Source organism: Schistocerca piceifrons, chromosome X, assembly GCF_021461385.2.
Source record: "Schistocerca piceifrons isolate TAMUIC-IGC-003096 chromosome X, iqSchPice1.1, whole genome shotgun sequence".
In the NCBI taxonomy this organism is placed as follows: domain Eukaryota; kingdom Metazoa; phylum Arthropoda; class Insecta; order Orthoptera; family Acrididae; genus Schistocerca; species Schistocerca piceifrons.
In genome coordinates, this window is record NC_060149.1 from 564,923,892 (window position 1) to 564,936,901 (window position 13,010).

Consider the following 13,010-nt stretch of genomic DNA (forward strand, 5'->3'; position numbering starts at 1 on the left):
CACGGCGTTAAGCTCTATACAGATGTGGTGGTGCTCATGTCGGTACGCCGCGTAGAAGGCGCCCTCGTGGCAGTTGACCTAGACCACGCATTTGACCGAGTTGAGCACCATTTCTTGCAGGCTGTCTTAGAGAAGATGGGACTTGCCCAGTATCAGTTGATGTGCTTCTCAGTATCATCCACGGAGCCCCTTCAACAGTTCTGGTCAATGGCTACAGCTGGCCACAGTTCACTATTGAGTGCTCAGTGCGACAAGTATGTCCCCTGTCAGCCTTTCTCTTCGCCGACGCCCTCGAGCCTGCACTTCATGGTCTACGACAGCGTTTGGAGAGCATTCGCATCCGCGATGTGAATTTTAAATGTTGTGCCTATGCGGGCGATGTAGTATTCTTGATTAGGTCGTCAGAAGATATATGTACGGCGATCACGTGGCTTCAGCAATACGGAGAGGTGGCCGGGAGCCATATCAACCTGCGAAAGTGGCACTACATGGATGTGGGCAGAGGATTGCATATGAGTACGCCAGTGTCCATTAGCAAAGTCCCGGCCATGAAGTGTTTGGGAGTGACCTTCTATGGGAACGTGTAGGGTACAGCAGCAGATACGTATCGCAGACTACTTAATGTGATCCGTACGCAAGTTTGTTACCATAACTTTCGAACACTTGACTTGATCATGCCGGTACATTTTGTCAACGTCTACCTCGCTCCGAAACTTAATAATTACATACACGTTCCCCCGATGGGTGCTACGGTAGCTGCCAAGTTCCAGGCGGTCTTCGGTCATTTCGTCAGCTAGGGTAGAGTGTTCGAGAACCGTTACGAGACGCTAACGTTGCCCACACATGCAGGCGGCATAGCATTGACAAATGTGCACACCAGGGAGCGCGTTGTGTTCCTGGGGACGATGCATCGCCTGTGTACTTCGGACAAGGACACCCTCCCTGGTACACTGATTCATGAGGTGGTGCTTCAATCCCTCCGTCCGCCGATTCATGTTGGACATATTACGCCAGCACTGTGTCACATTCACACCTACCTGGTCGATATGAGTTATCCTTTGGATGTCTTGCCGACCACGCGGGATCCTAGAACCAAGGACTTCTACCGCTACTTTCAACGGACGCTGCCTGCTAATGTGGTTGAACGCCGACGTTCGGCAGTTGAGTGGAAGCGGGTGTGGCGTGACATACACTCGCCTTTCCTTCCCACTACGGTCAGGGTGCTGTGGTACGTGATAACGACTTAAAAATTCCCCACCCAACAACGTTTACTCATGATACATCTTGCCGAGGATCCTCTCTGCCCCAGATGCGCCGCTGTCGACACCGACATGCACCGTTTAATTTGTGGTACGGGTACCGACTGCTGACTGCTGGCTCCTCACACGGAGCATGTTGGCATTGTTGCTGCGACGGATGCCTCAGTCCGTAGAGCCCACCGAACTGATCCATCCCGATGTTATTTACTTTCCTGCTACTCGTCCTAACACCACGAGGTGGGTTAAGGGTATGGAATTTTCATACTTTTTTAATGAGAGCGTTGCAGGTTGTTGGATTTCTGGCATTATTTAACGAGTAACTACACGATTTTACGGCGCAAAACGTCGTATGGTACGCTTTTTGCGAATTACTTGAGATCGTTGTTTACGCGCCATGCACACCATTCGGGTGTATCAGGTGTGGGGAGAGACTGAGATATTGCACATAATTGACTGATGAGAGACGTCAACGCTGAACGAGAAGACGTCCAGGACATCCTGCCGTTTGGCTTTTGTGGACCCCCCTCCCCTCCAAAAAAAAGGTACAACAAAAAGAATTACAGATAAAAACATAAGAACAAAATGAACCACAAATAAAATATAATAAAGTATTGTACTCCTTTCCAATAACCTTTTCTTTTTTTTTAACACAATGTTCAGAGAGATATTTAATTTTTGTTCGTGGGCGCAGCTTGAAGTGGTGGCACACGACCGTCCTGGTTAGCTTTAGGGTGAAAATGGCGGTGACACTAGCTTTGTTTTCGTTTTTAGGTTAGATAGGTTTTTGGGGGTAGTACGGGTGACAGTAAAGAAGTGGAAGATATGTATGTAAGGAAACAAAGAAAAAAATAAAAGTATAATAAGAAAGCACTTAAGGCGACTGCTCACCTAAAGCGGGATATCCAGGTTCAAATACCTCACCGGTACCAATTCTCACTGTCGTAATTCCCTCGTACAGCTGATGGTTGTTCGTATTCGAATACATTTCACGTATTCGATTTATTTAATAAAAGGTCTACAGAGATAGTAGCACGTCTAATCAATAAACCATGTCAAAGCGCATTGCGGGTGATACGGTATGTTTTTTGAGTAGATCTACTTATCCATAGCGGAAGATCTGAAGGAGTTTGCGTCAACACGTCGCATAATCATAAACAATCTTGTACTCGTGAGCCTCACGGATAGTAAATATTCTGCCTTATTTTCGCAGATAAGCATCATTAAAAAGAAAATTAGACTGCCACCACAGTGTGAATCAGCAAAGAGATACTATAACCTAGGGTGACCTATTAATATTAATCGTAGTATGTCACCTTGAGGCATATTGCAGCTCTTACTTTCGTGTTTGAGAAACAAATTTGATTTTTCATAAATCTGCTTTCAGTAAAACACGTTTCCTGTGGTTTGGCCATCCGAGGTTGTTATTCTAGTAAAAATTGCAGTGAAAATAGTTTTTAGCACAAAAAATCAAACTGGGTAACTTCATTATCACTTTACATATTAATGTCTATTAGACTACATTGTCTACCAAAGATTGTCACCGTATGGTATTGGCACGTAATGACACACATTAAGGTGAGCAACCACGACAGAAATACATACACATATACGATCTTAGGCTTAAAATAATAGTTGTTGAAAGTGTCTATATTTCTACCATATTTTCACAGAAGACTATGTGGCCCACATATGATGGCACACGTGTGTCGAAGCATATGTAGGAGTGCAGAAGACTGATGTATCAAAATTATTAAGATTCGTAGGGTTGGTGCCCACAAAAAGCCACGTATCCATGACATATTTTGCGTAATAAACAGTAGCAACAGAGGAGTGTTCAGAGACGCAAAGGTGTGTGTTTCCAGCTGGGAAGCTGGAGTCTGCCCCATGTGAGAGCAGCAGCTGCGGAAGCACATTCGTACGTCACGTCATCACGTTTTATTACTGTAATTACGAGTCATTCATCATAGCAACAATAACAGCTTCGACAATTACTGCGGCGTCCAATGCTAATTATTTGCGTTCTTTTTTCGCCGTCTGCTCCTTTTAACCGGAAAATAATTAACTTTCGCTGCTGCCTCCTAAATAATTGAAAGAAGATGTCACATGACAGTGTGGACAACTTCAAATAGAATAAGAATAAGGAAAAGAAAGAGGCGGAAGAAGTAAAAACTTCTCTCTCATTGTAATCAAGAAAATGTTGGTTCGTACATCCTTTGGTTGTAGCGGGGCCGTTACAGCTGACGTGACGCTGACAATTTGTTCCGTTGCCCGCAGCTTTTAATTGATGTTTGCTTTGTTTTGAGAACAACAGGAAGCTGTGTGGGGGTGAGAGAAACTGGTGAAGGTTCTTAATTAAGCAGATAGTCTTTGTGGGTGACTTTTCGGTTTCCGTGTGGAGTACGCCGTTACAATATCACTGCATTTCATTCGGTTCACGTTAGAACCATAACGGAAATAAATAAATAATTGACCTCTAGATAACGTATGCTAAAAGAGAGGCAAGAAAAAGATATGATAATTACGGATTTCTTACACATAAATACCTTGACAAAATTGTGCCAAATGTTTCATACGTTCATCTGAAAACAAATACATTCGGCAATCCACGATCAGCTTCACCAGCCTAACTTCGTAGTGCAATTATCTGTTGTTTAATCATTCCCAAATTATTTTGTATACCATTGATAATAGTCACTGATATGAGTAAAGCCTATGATTTCCTCCCCCCCCCCCAGAAAAAAAAAGAAACTAGGAAACAGTTTGCTCAGAAAGGGAGGGATTCATAATTACAGGCTGAAACGACGCGACAATGTATTTTTATAGTAGTACTAAGAATAAAAGATTTGTAAATAAAATACAGCTGGCCTAGCAGTAAGTAATGCATACAGGTAGATACAGGCTGATCTTATTTGAGGCACATCTACCGGCTGACAAGGCAAATGGTTCATTACCTACACACAAAGAGCGTAGATAATCAGATTCGTGGAACTTGTGATCTGAATATCCAACATTCATTTGTGTCAGAAACTCAAAATCCTTCTACATCAAAACCAACAAGGCAGTATGTACATATTATTCAACAAGTACCCCAAGAATATCAGTCGTCTAAAAATCATTTATTCTCTTGTCACATGATGGTCTGACAGTTACTGATAAAGAAAACATTGCAAATCATTACATCTGCACTCATATTGTTGAAATTACGGTTCTACAGAATATGTAGCAAGATTTGTGTTTCAACTTGTGATTCCTTCACTGACCTCGTAAGCCGATATCGTCCTTCATCGGGCACTGGTTGAATATTTTATGGTCGTTTCCAAACGCAAATCTGTCAAAAATTGTGAAGCCGTAACAGGAAAACAAGGGATGACATATTCGGAGGTGTAATGCTTTCCGAATTTGTTACACCTTCAGTTTCTTAAGCATTCGTTCCTCGGAACGACATAAATTTCCAATGTGAAGGGCAATACGTCATTCCCATTACCCTTGGAGAAATTTTCGTTGGGCAGTTATTTACGTAAACGTGACATTCTCACTCGTAAGCATAGTTTCTGATTATATTTATTACTCGTCAGTGCGTCTTGTTCGGAGCGTTCACGGGATAAGTATTGCATTTACTAGTGTGTGGATAATTCAATGAAATAAAACGTCAAACGCAGCAAAAGTTGTCGGTGAAACTAGAAGCTGCTATCAAAAACACAACAAATACATTCGAGGATAAATAGGAGGAATTTTGAGTGACATACAAACTGTAGAACCAAAGCTGATTTTGTGACAGGTAAGAAAATAGAATTCATGAATAAAGTTGGAGAATATACTTTTAAATATTGCGGATAAAGAAGAGAAGAAGTTTTACAGTATCCTTCTTTCACGAAATGAAAGCAGTAAAGGACCGACTACAGGCAGGTACCCCGGAGAAAACGACGACGCTGCTTGCGGAACCTTATGAATACACTCAACCTGTAGCAGCCCTCCTCCAGGTAAGCGCATAAATTTATTTACGTTTCTTTTCCATTGCCAAAGTTGAAACAAATTTATCCTTGGTCAACAAAGAATCCCAGTACATTTCTTTATAAAATACATTTTAAAACTACTTTGACATCTTACTAGTGCTTCATTTCCGTTCATATTTTCTTTAACCGCACTGTTACGTTATAAGCACTTGCTACTTTTAACAGCTTTCATTGAAACGAATTTGCTACCGTCTTACAATCTATTAATGAACGAAATAAATTTATTGTCAGAGTTCGCGATCATTGTGAATACTTTTTGAATATAACCGTCTAAATTGGTTAATACATGTCCATATTTATTGTCTCGTTTCAGCTTCTGCAATCATCACATTATAGTAACATAAAAAACGCCACGGGGTTGCTATATATTATCAAACCACAAAAGATGAAAAATTAAAGAACTTTGAAATGTTCACCCCCTCACCCCCCAAAACGCAGAACTTGTAAACCAAGGTTTAGCGTTAGTATCAAAGAAACCTTTGCTAAAGTATGGCGTCAACAGTCAATTTAGTTCAAAAATTATACAAATACGTAACTTCCAGCCGACAGGTAGTGCCAGCATTGGGGACATAGCCTTCAGTTTTATTTTCCCTTTATAATTACAAAATGTCAGATAGTCTTAAGTGAAAAATATTCAAAGTGTAATTAGAAAATAAAATTTTTGATGAGTATAGTTTGACATTCGTAAAAGTAGCTTTCCCGATTATGGCAGTCAGTCAGTTTTAAGTTCACCTAAACGTGGTAACAAGAATTGATTGAGATTGCTTAAAAATACTATCTATACGACAACCTCCCAAACTTTATATTGTTTCCATAAGGCGAGGGTCAACAGTCTTAAAGTATTTTATAAAATGCATTTTGGCCATCAGCTGTTTATTTGTCCCATTAGTCATCATTTAGAGTCCCTACCTAAATGACAGTTAATATCTGAAGCTTGTAGATGACTAATGGGAAACATAAACAGTTAATGGTTAAAATGCATTTCATAAAATCATTAACTTCAGTATTAAATACATTTTGCATTAACATGATGTGATTTTAGAAGTTGTATTTCCTTTTATAGTTACGCTCGTCCCACAAACTAAAAACACTGTAAACTAGCATATTCTTTGGCTGTGTTTTACTTCAGATGTGTAATTATACAAGTCAATGGAACTTTTACAATCACACGATTATACAGATGATAAATGCATTTAATAATATAGTTTATACAGCTGCCGTATAGATCCTATTGTGAAGCAGATTGAACGAATACTTGTTGTCATTATTAAGTGAACTTTGCATTGATTAATTGCGAACACCTGCAAAGTTAACTTTATGAAGGCGCTGTTAAACTTATTTAAACCGTGTTTTATATCCTGATTTTGACAATTTGTAATTTAAAATCTGTATGACATTTTATAAGTATGAAGAAAAAACATTGAAGGCTAGCGCCACCTGTCAGCTAGAACTGACATCTTTGTATAATATGTTGAGACTATTTGACAGGTGACGCCCCGATTAGACATAGGTTTTATTGATACTGGACAGTGAAACTTGGTTAGCAAGTTCTAAGATTTGGTGAGTAAACTACTTACACTTTCTTAGGTTTTTAATCTTTTGTAGCTTGATAATAGTAGTAGCATTCAGCCTACTCTGAAAGGAACCTAATTTGTATACTCTCTGGACCAGAGTACTCTCCCTGATTAAGTAATGTGCCTTGGTTTGCTGCACTTTAGTATCTAGCTCTAAGTCGCTCATGTTTTCAGTTTACTTGATTCGAATTCTCGAAGATGTACTTTGTCTTCTTTGGAGAAGGAACTTCGGAAAACCGTATTTAGTAACGCCGCCTTAATGGCTCTGTCACTGGTTACATTATCATCACTACCGCGCAGTCAAGGTACGGACTGGTGTACATTTTGAACGACCAGAATTTGCATTTTCGCTCAGATTTTGAGACAGTATTTCATTGTCGGAATACTGTGTTCTTTCAGATTTGGCATTCTTTTAGCATTCTTCCTGCAACAGTGCACTGACGTTATTTCTGTACCATATCGAATCAGTTTCGTCTGTTAGTTTATATGGTATAAATCTCTCATTCGTCGTCGATACGGTTTCTTTGAATTTAAGCCGCATATATCTATGGTTATATACTTAGTTCGGAAGGAATGGAGACTGAAACTTAGGAAGGCGTCAAGCAAATTTTTATCTGTTTTCTTAAAAAGATTTATTTTACGTCTTTTTGGTGAATTAGGATATTACGGCATTCAGTTTCGCTACAACCACCTTGTGTTTACTAATCCCTCTATCCATCATTATGCTCCCTATTTGCTTGAGAGTATTTATTACCAAGAGGTCAACTGTGTTTCTGCAGTCATTTGCACCTCGGTTGGGTTCATGAAATAATTATACAAAGTAATTTTAGGAGACAGCGTTTAGTACAATTCCCCCTTTCAAAATTTCTAAGACCGCTGCGCTGTTGCACACTTACACGTAGCTTATGGGGCTTATTCTCCGATCTTATGCGTCTTATTCACTTGCGATTTCGACAGACAGATCTTACTTCACTGTAATAGGGAAGATAACTCGTAATCTAGTAACTGTATAACAAAGACTTTATTTGTTCCGAAATGATGGTGAGTTATAAAGGTTCACGTACTATCCTCGTAGCAAAAGGTTGCATGGAACAGATGCCAACAAATCCAGGGTAGTCAGAAACAATCTGAATAGCGTGTAAAGGTGTTGCAGTGTAGGTTTTGCTAACAAATAACTGTTCAGAGAAAAATGCGAATCTTTGCTCCGTTTCCGAGTTAATTAGCAAATTTCTTAGCCAATCAGCTCGTTGCGCGTGCAAATTCATGCGGCCCGCCAGAGACTATGTCGCCAAAGTTGACAATCGTTTTGTTTCCTAAAACAGAATTCTAAAGCGATACAAAAATTGGACATGGGACGGCAGTAACGATCCAACCCAAGCCTAAGGCAGAGCTGTCTCTGCGTTATCATCTGCGTTACGGGAACAACTGACATTAGTTGTATCTGGCGGTTGTGGGAACAACTGACAACTGGCGGATCGCTTGAATTTGCGAGCATAAAGGCCTGATTTTTTAACGTCAAGGCTAATTAACTCGTTAACGATGCAACCAATACAGTTTTTTGCTTCATGATTATTTCTTAGCACAACATACCCTGCAACACACTTACAAGCTTCTCAGACTATTTATAACCACCCTGTATTAGTTAATACTAAAAGTATTCTTTTTGGACAGAAAGACGTCATAACGTATCACGAAATTTAAATTTTCGGCCAGGATACAGAGTTGAAGTTTTCCTTAAGCGCTGTGAGGAAACGGCTCTATGTAAAAAGATCTTTCACCACGAGAAGGACTTGTTATTCCTTGTAGCTTAACATCGGCCTAGAATTAATTCTGTAGCAACTATCTTATAGCTCCACTAGTAGTAATACGAAGAATCGTTGCCAAAATACCATAAAAACTAACTGCAACTAAGTAAAGTGCTTGTGACCTCATTTCTAGGATTTTGGGCAGCTATTCGTAAAATTTATCGCGAGTCAGGAAGTGAGTGAGGCCTGGTCGAACCACGTGTGTTTGGGCTAATATCCAACTGACACTGAAAAGGGATTTGAAAAGAACTTTGATGGCATCCGGACTCCATCTACACTCATGCTTAAAAAATGGTTCAAATGGCTCTAAGCACTATGGGACTTAACATCTGAGGTCATCAGCCCCCAAGACCTAGAACTACTTAAACCTAACTAACCTAAGGACATCACACACATCCATGCCCGAGGCAGGATTCGAACCTGCGACCGTAGCTACAACGGGGTTCCGGACTGAAGTGCCTAGAACCACTCGGTCACAGCGGCCGGCCGCTGATAATTAAAATACATAAACATCTAGAAGAGAAATTAGAACATTTATATAAGCCGCCTCGACTCATCAGTCAGCGTTAGCGATAGATGCAATTCTAACGAAAGAAAAAGCGTTTAGTCGATACAAAAAATCTGTTGTGCCATAGAAGAATGTAAATTTTGGTTTATTAACAGAAATTTTTGGAAGATGCAATGCATCTATGAAGTAAACTGTAGAAACATCTCTAGAACGACTTACGCTCGAGGACTGCTTCAGTTGTACGGGTCCTTACCAAGTTATCCCTAAGAAAGGCGTCAAGCCAATTCCGCAATGTGCTCTAAGAATCGTAACAGGTAGACATAGGCTCCGTCCGAAAAAGTATCGGAAGCACCAACGGTACCGACGTACCGCCGTGTTATCTGTAGCCGATAGGCGTCAGTGAGTGCGGATACGGAGGGGCATGTGGTCAGCACACCGCTCTCACGACCGTTGTCATTTTTCGTGACCTGAGCAGCCACATCTTAGTCAAGTAGCTCTCAAACGGTCTCACAAGAGTTGAGTGCAACCCGCTTGCCAGCAGCGCTTGGAAAACCCGGATGGTCACCCATCTAACTGCTAGCCCAGGTCAACAGCGCTCAATTTCGGTGATCTGACATGAAACAGTGTTATCACTGTGGAAAGGTCGTTGGAAACAGATCGATATAGCCTGTAGAGAATTGTGACAGAGACGTATGGGGCAACAGAATTCGTTGGTAGATGTTTGTGACATGGTTCAAATGAAATCTGCTTGAATACAAATACTTGCTCTTCCCTCCTAACCCCGCCACGAACTCCACAGTAACTTTCTCCAGATGTAAACATTGATACCATTAGAAACTGAACAGAAAATTATAGACAGCGGATGACATAGACGCTCGAATGCAATAAGAAGAAGGAGAAAATAAATTGTAAGTTGACTGAAAACAAGATATTCGTCGTTGTTAATCGAAACACAGCTAACGGTTGTTTCTATTTAGGTCATCTATCCACCACGTCCATGAAAAACTGGATTCTCAAAGAGAGTAACTTAGACCGTTATGCTTCAGTATACCCAACTATACATTGATTCGATTGCACATGTAAAATGCAATGTACTGTTTCTTATGATATAGAAATGGTTCAGCTATTTTCCACAGCTCTCGTCGCCAGTTGTGGCTTACAGTGTTTATAGTTGGTTGATTGATCTGTTGATTTGGGGGAAGGAACGAAAGAGCGAGGTCATCGGTCCATAGGTTTAGGGAAAAATGGGGATGGAAGACGCCCGTGCCCTTTCAAACAAACCATTCCGACATTTGCCTGAAGCGATTTAGGGAACTCACGGAAAATCTAGATCAGAATGGCCGGACGAGGGTTTGAGCCGTCGTCTTCCCAAATGCGACTCCAGTGTGCTAAACACTGCGCCACTACGCTCGTCATGTATTTGTATTGTCACGTTTCTCAGTGTGGGTGCAGATTTTGAACGTCCTTGATATGCTCACACTTGACTAAATGTATGCGTCGTCATCATTATACCACTAAGCTATTTAACATGAAATGCAATTTAACGTCCTCCAATAGATTTGTCCATAAATTACTGTCTTCAACGATATGTATCCACATAGCTCATGCATTATTTCTAATATCATCTACTTAGCTTTGCTGTCTTGAACTTTTCCTGTCTCTTGGAATGCGGCGAAGTACTTCATTGGGGCATCAATCATCCACCCACTTCTATACTATTTGCTTCTTCTTCTTTCCTTCCTTGTAATTCCTAACCTATCCACTAGTCGGCGAACAGCTCATCCACTGGATCTGTGACTTAATTATTGGACTGTAAAATTTTACTGTACATATATGTATTATTCATACATTGTTTTAATCTGATAATCACTTATTTTCAGGCCTACTTCCTTTGGTAAGTTCCTTCAATTGCTGCTGAACTTCTTATGTGTCTATTGAAAGTACCAGACCTATGTTGGTTTAGATACGTTACATTAACGTACAGCACTGCTTCGTATTCCCAGTTTCGGTATCTGAAAGTCTTTTTTTAGGACTGCTGGAACTAAAATACTTTCTATATATGTAAAGCAACTACGAACAATATAGTCACGTTAATGAGAAATCTGCTGAGAACAGTTTTTGTCGTGTGGAATCTCTGCGTGACTCCTTTTTCATTCTGAATTTCGCAGTTTTTTGCAACGGTTTAATGGAAGCTGTAGCTATAATATTCTTCACCCTTGTGATGCAGGTGGAATTAATGCCTTTGTTTATCAGAAGGCCTGTTAGTACCATTTTATAAAAGTGAGGAGTAAAGTTTTCTCAATATCTATGAGTCCCAGCCGGTCGAAGTGGCCGCGCGGTTCTGGCGCTGCAGTCTGGAACCGCGAGACCGCTACGGTCGCAGGTTCGAATCCTGCCTCGGGCATGGATGTGTGTGATGTCCTTAGGTTAGTTAGGTTTAACTAGTTCTAAGTTCTAGGGGACTAATGACCTCAGCAGTTGAGTCCCATAGTGCTCAGAGCCATTTATGAGTCCCATACAGTGTTATAAATCATACTCGTTTCTTAGTACTATCTGCGTTCACGTCTTCCTTATAAACCATTGTGCTACACACACTTCTGTGTCACTTTGTCAAGTGTCTCATTAGAATCTAGCATTTTCTCATGCGATATTAAATAACATACTTCTTAACAGTTTCAAGTATGAATTAATAAAAAGTATAAAAATGTTAAATGGTGATTTAATGCTCTAGGTGCTGTACATAATCCGCCATAATGTGAGTACAACGCACAGAACGTACGAACAGCCACGTGAAACGGTCAGAAAAGTTCTTATTTGGGATATTGTTCAACTGACCCTTCCTGTGAAGTTCTTGTTGTTTTGTGGTAGGTTCGTAATGATAAACCCAAATATCGCCATCATGATGATGTTTCCCAGGAAAGTATTGTCCACATTTTGCATTTCAGTCAAGTAGTGGGAGGAGTCCAAGTGTCGATGATTTTGCTGAAGAGTCTAGGTGTGTGGGACAAACGTTCTACACACTTTTCTCTTCTTGGAGACATTTAGCATGATGTGTCGAGCACTTGATTAGGAGATGTCGCTCAAACGCGATTTCTGGCACAACGTTGAAAACCCACGGCCACAAGTCCACTACTTAACACTGCCTGCTCACAGCTGACTAGTCAAATGCACATCTGTTGTTTACAACTGCTAATTCAAGATTCCACAGCCGTTACTGTGGTGGCGTCGCTTGTACGCCCAGAATACAACCAGTTTCGGATGCTTTTAGACGGACGTTGCATACCACCATAATAAAAAGGAAAGTCACTGGTGTCCGCTTCATCTCTGAGCAAGACTGAATACATATCACCTTTTCCCCCGTAAAAATCTGGATTAATATTGCTGAATTATTGACATAAAACACATATGATGATGTCGATACAGTAGATTTTGTGGTTTAGGGAAGAAGCGACTTGCGGGCACGGGGGGGGGGGGGGGATCACATGTTTTTCATGGCGGAAGTGGGAGGGGAAGGGAGGAGTAGAGGATCCATGGTCATTGAGCGCCGAGTGAGTTGAAGGTAGCAGATGGGACAAAAACGAGCAACGTTTTGGCTATGGTAATAGAGGATCGAAAGGTGAGAGAACACTGATCGACGGGGATGTGGAATGGCTACATCGCAGAGCCGAGTTCAGTGTTCAAAACGGCGCACAAAATTCCAGCTTTGTACCGTTATCCGAGGAACTGTGTAATGTCGAAGTAAAGTCAACTGAAATTACGGCAGGTGGAGAGAACTTAAGTGATAAATGTCACTGCAGTCGTAAGTACACGTCTTTAAAAAAGTGGAGGCAGCCAGTTTCATGCCTCCTCAC